The sequence below is a fragment of the Odocoileus virginianus genome, unplaced genomic scaffold, assembly GCF_023699985.2.
Source record: "Odocoileus virginianus isolate 20LAN1187 ecotype Illinois unplaced genomic scaffold, Ovbor_1.2 Unplaced_Scaffold_2, whole genome shotgun sequence".
Classification (NCBI taxonomy): Eukaryota; Metazoa; Chordata; class Mammalia; order Artiodactyla; family Cervidae; genus Odocoileus; species Odocoileus virginianus.
This window is the reverse complement of record NW_027224264.1, coordinates 5,896,461-5,905,872: the sequence shown is the minus strand read 5'-3', so window position 1 is coordinate 5,905,872 and position 9,412 is coordinate 5,896,461. Positions and strand designations below refer to the sequence as shown.

Sequence of the window (9,412 nt, the reverse complement as noted above, 5' to 3'; positions counted from 1 at the left end):
CATTAGCAAGACTCATTAAGAAACAAAGGGAGAAGAACCAAATTAACAAAATTAGAAATGAAAATGGAGAGACCACAACAGACAACACTGAAATACAAAGGATCATAAGAGACTACTACCAGCAGCTCTATGCCAATAAAATGGACAACTTGGAAGAAATGGACAAATTCTTAGAAAAGTATAACTTTCCAAAACTGAACCAGAAAGAAACAGAAGATCTTAACAGACCCATCACAAGCAAGGAAATCGAAACTGTAATCAGAAATCTTCCAGCAAACAAAAGCCCAGGACCAGATGGCTTCACAGCTGAATTCTACCAAAAATTTAGAGAAGAGCTAATACCTATCTTACTCAAACACTTCTCTTCTATTCAGAGCTCTTTGTTAAGGCCTCCTCAGACAACCATTTTGCCTTTTTGCATTTCTTTTTCTTGGGGATGGTCTTGATCACTGCCTCCTGTACAATGTCATGAACCTCCATTCATAGTTCTTCAGGCACTCTATCACATCTAATCCCTTGAATCTATTTCTCACTTCCACTGTATAATCATAAAGGATTTGATTTAGGTCATACATGAATAGTCTAGTGGTTTTCCCTACTTTCTTCAATTTAAGTCTGAATTTGGCAATAAGGAGTTCATGATCTGAGCCACAGTCAGCTCCCAGTCTTGTTTTTGCTGACTATGTAGAGCTTCTCCATCTTTGGCTGCAAAGAATACAATCAATCTGATTTCGGTGTTGGCCATCTGGTGATGTCCATATGTAGAGTCTTCTCTTGTGTTGTTGGAAGAGGGTGTTTGCTATGACCAGTGCATTCTCTTGGCAAAACTCTATTAGCCTTTGCCCTGCTTCATTCTGTACTCCAAGGCCAAATTTGCCTGTTACTCCAGGTGTTTCTTGACTTCCTACTTTTGCATTCCAGTCCCCTATAATGAAAAGGACATCTCTTTTGGGTGTTAGTTCTAGAAGATCTTGTAGGTCTTCATAGAATCATTCAACTTCAACTTCTTCAGCATTACTGGTTGGAGCATAGACTTGGATTACTGTGATATTGAATGGTTTGCCTTGGAAACGAACAGAGATTATTCTGTCATTTTTGAGACTGCATCCAAGTACTGCATTTTGGACTCTTTTGTTGACTATGATGGCTACTCCATTTCTTCTAAGGGATTCTTGCCCACAGTAGTAGATATAATGGTCATCTGAGTTAAATTCACCCATCCCAGTCCATTTTAGTTCGCTGATTCCTAAAATGTCGACATTCACTCTTGCCATCTCCTGTTTGACCACTTCCAATTTGCCTTGATTCATGGACCTAACATTCCAGGTTCCTATGCAATATTGCTCTTTACAGCATCAGACTTTACTTCCATCATCCAGTCACATCCACAACTGGGTGTTGTTTTTGCTTTGGCTCCATCTCTTCATTCTTTCTGGAGTTATTTCTCCACTGATCTCCCATAACATATTGGGTACCTACTGACCTGGGGAGTTCATCTTTCAGTGCCTTATCTTTTTGCCTTTCCATACTGTTCATGGGGTTCTCAAGGCAAGAATACTGAAGTAGTTTACCATTCCTTTATCCCTTGGAAGAGGAAATGGCACAAAATTCTCCAGTATTATTGCCTGGAAAACTCTACAGACAGAGGAGCCTGGTGGACTGCAACTTATGGGGTCACAAAGAGTTGGACATGACTTAGCGACTGACCACAAACCCAAATGGGTAGATGCTAGAAGAATTTTGAGGTTCGTTATAGAAGAAGCCTAGGTTGCCTCAAAGAAAATGTTGCTTGAAATATTAATATTAAAGGTGCCTTTCGAGAGGTTCTTCCCTGGTGGCTCAGATGGTAAACTATCTGCCTGCAATAAAGATACCCAAGTTCGATCCCTGGATCAGGAAGATCCCCTGGAGAAGGGAATGGCAACCCACTCCAGTATTCTTTCCTGGAGAATCCCATGGACAAAGGAGCCTGGCGGGCTACAGTCCACAGGGTCACAAAGAGTCAGACATGACTAAAGTGACTGCTGCTGCTGCTGCTAAGTCACTTCAGTCGTGTCCGACTCTGTGCGACCCCATAGACAGCAGCCCACCAGGCTCTGCCGTCCCTGGGATTCTCCAGGCAAGAACACTGGAGGGGGTTGCCATTTCCTTCTCCAATGCATGAAAGTGAAAAGTGAAAGTGAAGTCGCTCAGTCGTGTCTGACTCTTCGTGACCCCATGGACTGCAGCCTACCAGGCTCCTCTGTCCATGGGATTTTCCAGGCAAGAGTACTGGAGTGGGGTGCCATTGCCTTCTCCAACTAAAGTGACTAACAGATGGAAATGAGAAACAAGTTGTTGGACACTACAAGAAAGGTGATCCTTATTAAAACATAGCAAAGTACTTGGCTGAATTATCTTATGCTGTTGGTAAATAGAACTTGTAAGTGATGAAATTTAGTTAGCTAAGAAAATTTCCTCACAAGGTGTAGAAGGTTGTATTGTAGTTTCTCCTTAATGCTTATAAGAAGACAGAAGAGAGAGATAAATTAAGGAACAAACTCTTAAGCAGAAAGGAATCAGAACTTGAAGATTTGAAATATTCTCAGCCTAACCACATTGCAAAAAATGAGAAAGGTTGCTCTGGAGAGAACAACAAAGGTGTGGCTGGACAATCTTTAATAAGAGGTTATGAGTATGACTTTAGGATCCAACCAACCACCCCAGCAGAACCTAGGAATAGAGATGCAGTTATGCAGTTGAGATCTGTGGATAAGCCTCTTTTCTGATGGCATGGACTTCTGTGAATTGCAGGGAGGCTGACAGAGTTTTTGAGAATTTTACAACTCAATCTGGCCTTGACGAATAGAGAGGAACACATGAAGGAAGAATAACTTGAAGAGCCATGGATACAGACACCTGAGCCAAACATGTGGTTTAGGTGGGCAGTGCCACTGCCCAGGCACGAGCAGGTGGGCTCGAAGTGAGTGAAGGAGGGTATGGGGCTGCTAGTCAGGGCTAGGGAACGGGGCGACCACCAGAGTCCATGAGACTGAGGAAGGCAACAGGGATTCACAACAGGGACACTTCCCAGGCCTGAGAGGCTGTGATCTCTGCCCAGAGATCACTGGGTGATGTCAAGGCTCAGTTATCAGAAGGTGGGTCCACTGGCAAAAGATCAAAGAATGGGGTCACCTCCCAGATCAGAGGGTGGGGTTACTGCAGAGAGATCAAAGGGTGTGGTCACTGCCCAGGCTTGAGAGGGTGAGGTCACTTCCTAAAGATCAGAGGGTGTGGTCACTCTCCAGGCATGAGAGGGTGAGGTCAGAGCCCAGATCACAGGATGATGTCACGATCTTGAGATCAGTTGGTGAGATACCTGCCAAGATATCAGAGGGAGTGGTCACGAATCAAGCCTGAGAGTTCCGACACACTTTGGAAAGATCAGAGTATGGGGCCATAGTCCAGGCCTAAGAGAATGCAGTCACTGTCCAGAGATCAGAGGGTGGGATCACTGCAAAGGTCCCAGAGGGTGGGGGTGCTGACCAGGGACCAGAGATGGGATCACCGCCCTGGCCCAAGTAGATGGGTTATTGTTCAGGCTTGAGATGGTGAGGTCACTGGCCAGAGATCAGATGGTGCTGTCATTATCCAGAGATCAGAGGGCGGGATACCTGCCCAGAGATCAGTCTCTGCCCAGAAATCATCAGGTGAAGTCACTGTTCAGTGATCAGAGGGTGATGTCACTATCCAGAGATCAGAGGGTGATGTCACTATTCAGAGAACAGAGGGTGGGGTCACTGCTCAGAGATCAGAGGCTGAGGTCATTGCCCAGAGATCAGGGGGTGGGGTCACTGCCCAGAGCTCAGAGGCTGGGGTCACTGTCCAGAAACCATAGGGTGAGGTCACTGCACAAAGATCAGAGGGTGATGTCACTATCCAGGGATCAGAGGCTTGGGTCACTGTCCTGTCCCAAGATTGTGGGATCACTGTTAAAACATCGGAGGGTACGGCCACTGCCCATTAGTGAGAGGGTGAGGTCACTGGCCAGAGACCAGAGGGTGGGGTCACTCCTAAGAGTGCTGAGTATGAGGTCACTGTTCAGAGATGAGAGGGTGGGGTCAGTGCCCAGAGATCAGAGGGTGCGTTTACTGCCCAGACGTCAGATATAGACCAGATGGTGAGGTCACTGCACAGAGATCAGAGGATGAGCTGTCTGCCCAGAGATCAAAGGGTGGCGCCACTGTCTAGTCCTGAGAGTACGGGATCACTGCTAACACATCAGAGATTAAGGACACTATCCAGGCCTGAGAGGGTGGGGTCGCTGTCTAGAGATCAGCATGTGGGATCACTGACCAGAGATCAGAGGGTAAGGCAAGTGCCTCGATATCAGAGGGTGAGGTCACTTCCCAAAGACCAGAGGGTGTGCTCCTCTCCAGGCATGCGGTGGGGGTTCGCTAACCAAAGCCAGAGGGTGAGGTCACTGTACAGCCCTGAGATGGTGGGGTAAATGCCCAGAGATCAGAGGCTGGGGTCACTATCCAGAGATCAGACAGTTGGGTCAGTATCAAGAGATCAGAGCGGGATGTCACTATCAAGAGGTCAGAGGGTGAGGTCACTGCCCAGAGATCAGAGGGTGATGTCAGTACCCAGAGATCAGAGCATGGGTTCACTGCCCAGAGATCAGAGGTAAGATCTTCCCAGAGATCAGAGGGTAGAGTCACTGTCCAGAGATCAGATGGTGATGTCACTGTCCACAGGTCAGTGGCTAGGGTCAGTGCCCAGAGGTCAGAGGCTAGGCTCACTGCCCAGAGATCAGAAAGTTGGGTATTGCCAAGAGTTCAGAGGGTAGAGTCACTGCCCAGAGATAACAGGGTAGGGTCGTTGCCCAGAGATCAGAGGGTAGGGTCACTGCTCAGAGACCAGAGGGTGGGATTCCTGCCCAGAAATCAGAGGGTGTGGTCACTGCAGAGGCCTGAGAGGATGGGGTTACTGCCCAGAGACCAGAGATGGGGTCACTGCCCTAGCCTGAGAGGGTGGGGTCACTGTCCATAGATCAGAGGGTGGGTTCTGTGCCCTGAGATTAGAGGCTGGAGTCACTGTTCAGAGATCAGAGTGTGGGGTCACTGTCCACAGATCAGAGGGTGAGGTGTCTGCCCAAAGATCAGTGGGTGAGGTCTCTGTCTAGTCCTGAGAGTATGGGATCACTGCTAACACATCAGAGGGTAAGGACACTGTCCAGGCCTGAGAGGGTGGGGTCACTGTCTAGAGATCAGAGTGTGGGGTCTCTGCCCAGAGATCAGAAGGTAGGGTCACTGACCACAGATCAGAAAGTAGGGTTACTGCCCAGAGTTCACTGGTACGGTCCCTGCCAGAGATCAGAGGGTAAGGTCACTGGCCAGAGATCAGAGTATGAGGTCAGTGTCCAAAGATCAGAGGGTGGGGTCATTGACCAGAGATCAGAGGGTGGGGTCATTGCCCAGAGATCAGACGGTAGGGTCACTGCTCAGAGACCAGAGGGTGGCATTCCTGCCCAGAAATCAGAGGGTGTGGTCACTGCAGAGGCCTGAGAATTGGGTTTCTGCCCAGAGGTCAGAGACGGGGTCACTGCCCTGGCCCAAGTAGGTGGGTTATTGTTCAGGCCAGAGATGGTGAGGTCACTGGCCAGAGATCAGATGGTGTTGTCATTATCCAGAGATCAGAAGGCGGGATATCTGCCCAGAGATCAGTCTCTGCCCAGAAATCATCGGGGAAGTCACTGTTCAGTGATCAGAGGGTGATGTCACTATCAAGAGATCAGAGGGTGATGGCAGTATCCAGAGATCCAGAGGGTGGGGTCACTGCCCAGAGGCCACAGGGTAAAGTCAGTGCCTTGATATGAGAGGGTGAGGTCACTTCCCAAAGATAGAGGGTGTGGTCACTCTCCAGGCCACCCGGGAGGGATCACTAACTAGACAGAGAACGTGAGGTCACTGGGCAGGACTGAGAGGGTGGGGTCACTGCACAGAGATCAGAAAGTGGGTTCACGGTCCAAGCCTTTGATTTTGGGGTCACTCCTGAAAGATCAGATGGTGGGGTTGGTCCAGGTCTGAAAGGATGCAATCACTGTCCAAAGATCAGAGTGTGGGGTCACTGCCCAGAGATCAGAGGTTGTGGTCACTGTACAGGCCTGAGATGGCAGGGTCACTCTACACAGATCAGAGGGTGGGGTAATTGCCCAGAGATCAAAGGGTGAGGTCACAGTCCAGGCCTGAGAGTGTGGTCACTCCAAAGAGAACAGAGGGTGAGGTCACCACCCAGAGATCAGAAGCTGAGGCCACTGTCCAGAGAGAACAGTTTGGTGTCACTCCCCAGGTCCCAAGTGTGGTGCCACCACCCATTGATTAGAGTTGGGGTCACTGCTCTGTCCTGAGAAGGTGGGGTCACTGCCCAGCGATCAGAGTATAGGGTCATTGCCCAGAGATCAAAAGTTGAGGCCATCAAGGAAAAAGATGGAAGAATTGAAAACAGGAGGAGAGCATGTATATTTTGCAAAATTTTTAACAAGTGAAAAGCTGATGATTTACAGCTGAGTGACAGTAACTTCCGTCGACACATCTTGTTGCAGTATCTCATTTTATTTCAGTATCTCAAGGGGCAGGTCAAATTCAAAAGTTCAAACTATGTTTTAACTGATGAGCAATCACTCTAGATTGAAGATACTACAAAATCAATTTATCAACTACTATCTGAAAACCCCCCTGATGGAGAAAGATTTTCAAAGATGGTAGAGCATATATTAAACACTGAAGAAAACTGGAACTCATGGAAAAATGAAGGCTGCCCAAGTTTTGTGAAAGAAAGAACATCAGACGCCAAGCACACAAGAGCAGTGCGGAAAGAGCAGCACCGGAAGACTTTCTGGGGAAAGGGCTCAGCAAGAAAATTCTGATGGGAAATGATGAGTTAACAAGGCTTTGGAATCTCTGTCCTGACAACATGGAAGCCTGTAAATCAGAGACAAGGGAATACATGCCAACTTTGGAGGAATTCTTCGAAGAAGCCATTGAACAGGCCGACCCTGAAAACATGGTTGAAAGTGAATACAAGGCTGTGAACAACTCAAATTATGGTTGGAGAGCCCTAAGACTGTTAGCACGCAGAAGCCCTCACTTCTTCCAGCCAACCAACCAGCAGTTTAAAAGTTTGTGGTAATAAAGCTAGCCAAGGGATTACCACCTCCTTCTGAAGAAATAAAAACAGGTGAGGATGAAGATGAGGAAGATAATGATGCTTTACTCAAAGGAAAATGAAAGTCCTGATGTTTGGCGAGACAAACCTGTAACAGGGTACCAAATAGAGGTCTTTGCCAACAAACTGGTTGAACAGTGGAAGGTCCTGGCTCCTTACTTGCTGGGACCAGCCGGCAATGTGAACAGGTCTAGACCGCAGCAACACGGAAGCCTGAGAAAAAAAAGCTGAAAGTAAAGAATGGGGTCGAGAGGACTGAAATGCTCTTTAGGCAAGTCAGCGATTTTATTGAGTAAAGCAGCTACCTTTATACTAGTACAAGCAGAAAACATAGTTCATAAAAAATGCCATCTGGTGTTTGTTACATCAATACAATTTTTTGTCTTCAGTGATTGCAGAAGCTTACATGTTGTTTTTGGCATTCCAAGATAAACTACTAAGTGAAGGTCACTACTATGTTTTTCTCAAGGAAGAACAAAGGAGGCCCGGCAAATGTTTTACTACTTTATCATGGGGTGGCGGGACAGGGAATGGCCTCTTTCAAGGCTTTCCCAGGGCCTTTTTGGGCCTTGAGCAGGCCGGCTCCCCGCACTTACTTGGAAATGAAGGACTCGGAAATTAGACAGATCGAGTGTGACAGCGAAGACATGAAGATGAGAGCCAGGCAGCTGCTCGTGGCCTGGCAAGACCAGGAGGGGGCACACGCCACGCCCGAGAACCTGATCAACGCGCTCAACAAGTCTGGGCTAAGTGACCTTGCAGAAAGTCTAACTAATGACAATGAGACAAACAGTTAGCTTCGTTCTTTATTATTATTATTAAAAAACTGTGATAAGGTTTTGTTACCAAGCAGCATTTGATAAGAGGTCCACTGGTTTTGGTAAACAATAAACATTTTTATAACAGTAAAAAAAAAAAAAAAAAGTTGAGGCCACAGTCCAGGCCTGAGAGTGTGGTCACTCCAAAAAGAACAGTGGGAGAGGTCCCTGCCCAGAGATCAGAGGGTGAGGTCACTGCCTAGTGATCAGAGTGTGGGGTCACTGTCCAGGCTTGATTCTGTGGGATCTCTGTCTAAAGATCAGAGTATTTATCACTGCCCAGAGATCAGACAGTGGGGTCACTGCCCAAAGATCAGAGGGCAAAGTTACCACCTAGGGTGCAGGAGGCCAGGCTGCCTCCTGTTTCTCTGAAGGCAGAGCTGCTCCTGAGCTCAGTTTTGCAGAGGGCAGGGCTCCTGCCCGTGATGGAGGCAGGTGGCCACTGGGGAGTGTCCATGTTCTGGGTTCTAGAGAGCGGGGCTCCCTCCTGGGTCCAGGGAGGGACCCACAGGGCTCCCACGGGAGTCTCTCCACAGGCCTGAGAGGTTCAGACTTCGTCCTTTCCCGAGGGCAGGGCATCCTCCGGGTTCCAGAGAGCGGGGCTAAGTCCTCAGATGCAGAGGGCAGCATAGTGGCCCAGGTCTGAGGGAAGGAACCTCCACGCAAGTCTTGGGGACACCACCGAGAGCCAGGGGGCCTGGCCACCTCTTCTTTCCAGATGGTGGGCTGCCACCTAGAGCTGAGGTGGGCCAGTGGCTAGAGCCACAGAGAATTATTCTAAACCCGTTATTCCTAATGGAATTTGCCCTGCTGTGTTACAAACTCTTTTAAAGCAGCGACAGCTTTTTTCGCTTCCAATTTCCCTGTTTGGGAATGGAAATGTTTGTCCTATGCCTGTCCCACTGTTGTATCTTGAAAGCAGGTAACTGTTTTCTAGGTTTCACAGATTCACAGCTGGAGAGGAACTTTACCTCAGGATCGATCCATTCCTAATTTAGATGATATTTAGACATGATTTTGGACTTGAGTTGATCCTAAAATGCGTTAAGACTTTGGGGCCGATTAGAATGTGATAATTGTATTTTTCATGTGGAGAAGACATGAATTTGGTGGGGGAGACAAAGGGCAGATTGTTATTGGTTGGATTGTGTCCCCAGAAAAGGATATGTTGAAGTCTTCACCCCCAGTGTCCCAGGATGTGACCTTATGTGGAAATAGAGTCATTCCAGATATAATTAGTTAAAATAAGGTCACATGTGGGACCATGGCCCCATGAACACCAAGCTTTTAGGCTGGTAGCCCCCAAGACTCTGAGACAGCAAATTTCTGTAGTTTTAAACCATCCAGTTTGTGATACTTTGTTACAGCAGCCCGAGAAAGCTAAT

At 47.8% G+C, this 9,412-nt stretch overlaps 1 pseudogene; it reads left to right on the top strand.

Moving 5' to 3' along the window:
- The first annotated feature begins 6,464 nt into the window (after positions 1 to 6,464).
- Positions 6,465 to 8,025, top strand: LOC110134970 (THO complex subunit 1-like; annotated as a pseudogene).
- The last annotated feature ends 1,387 nt before the right edge of the window (positions 8,026 to 9,412 follow it).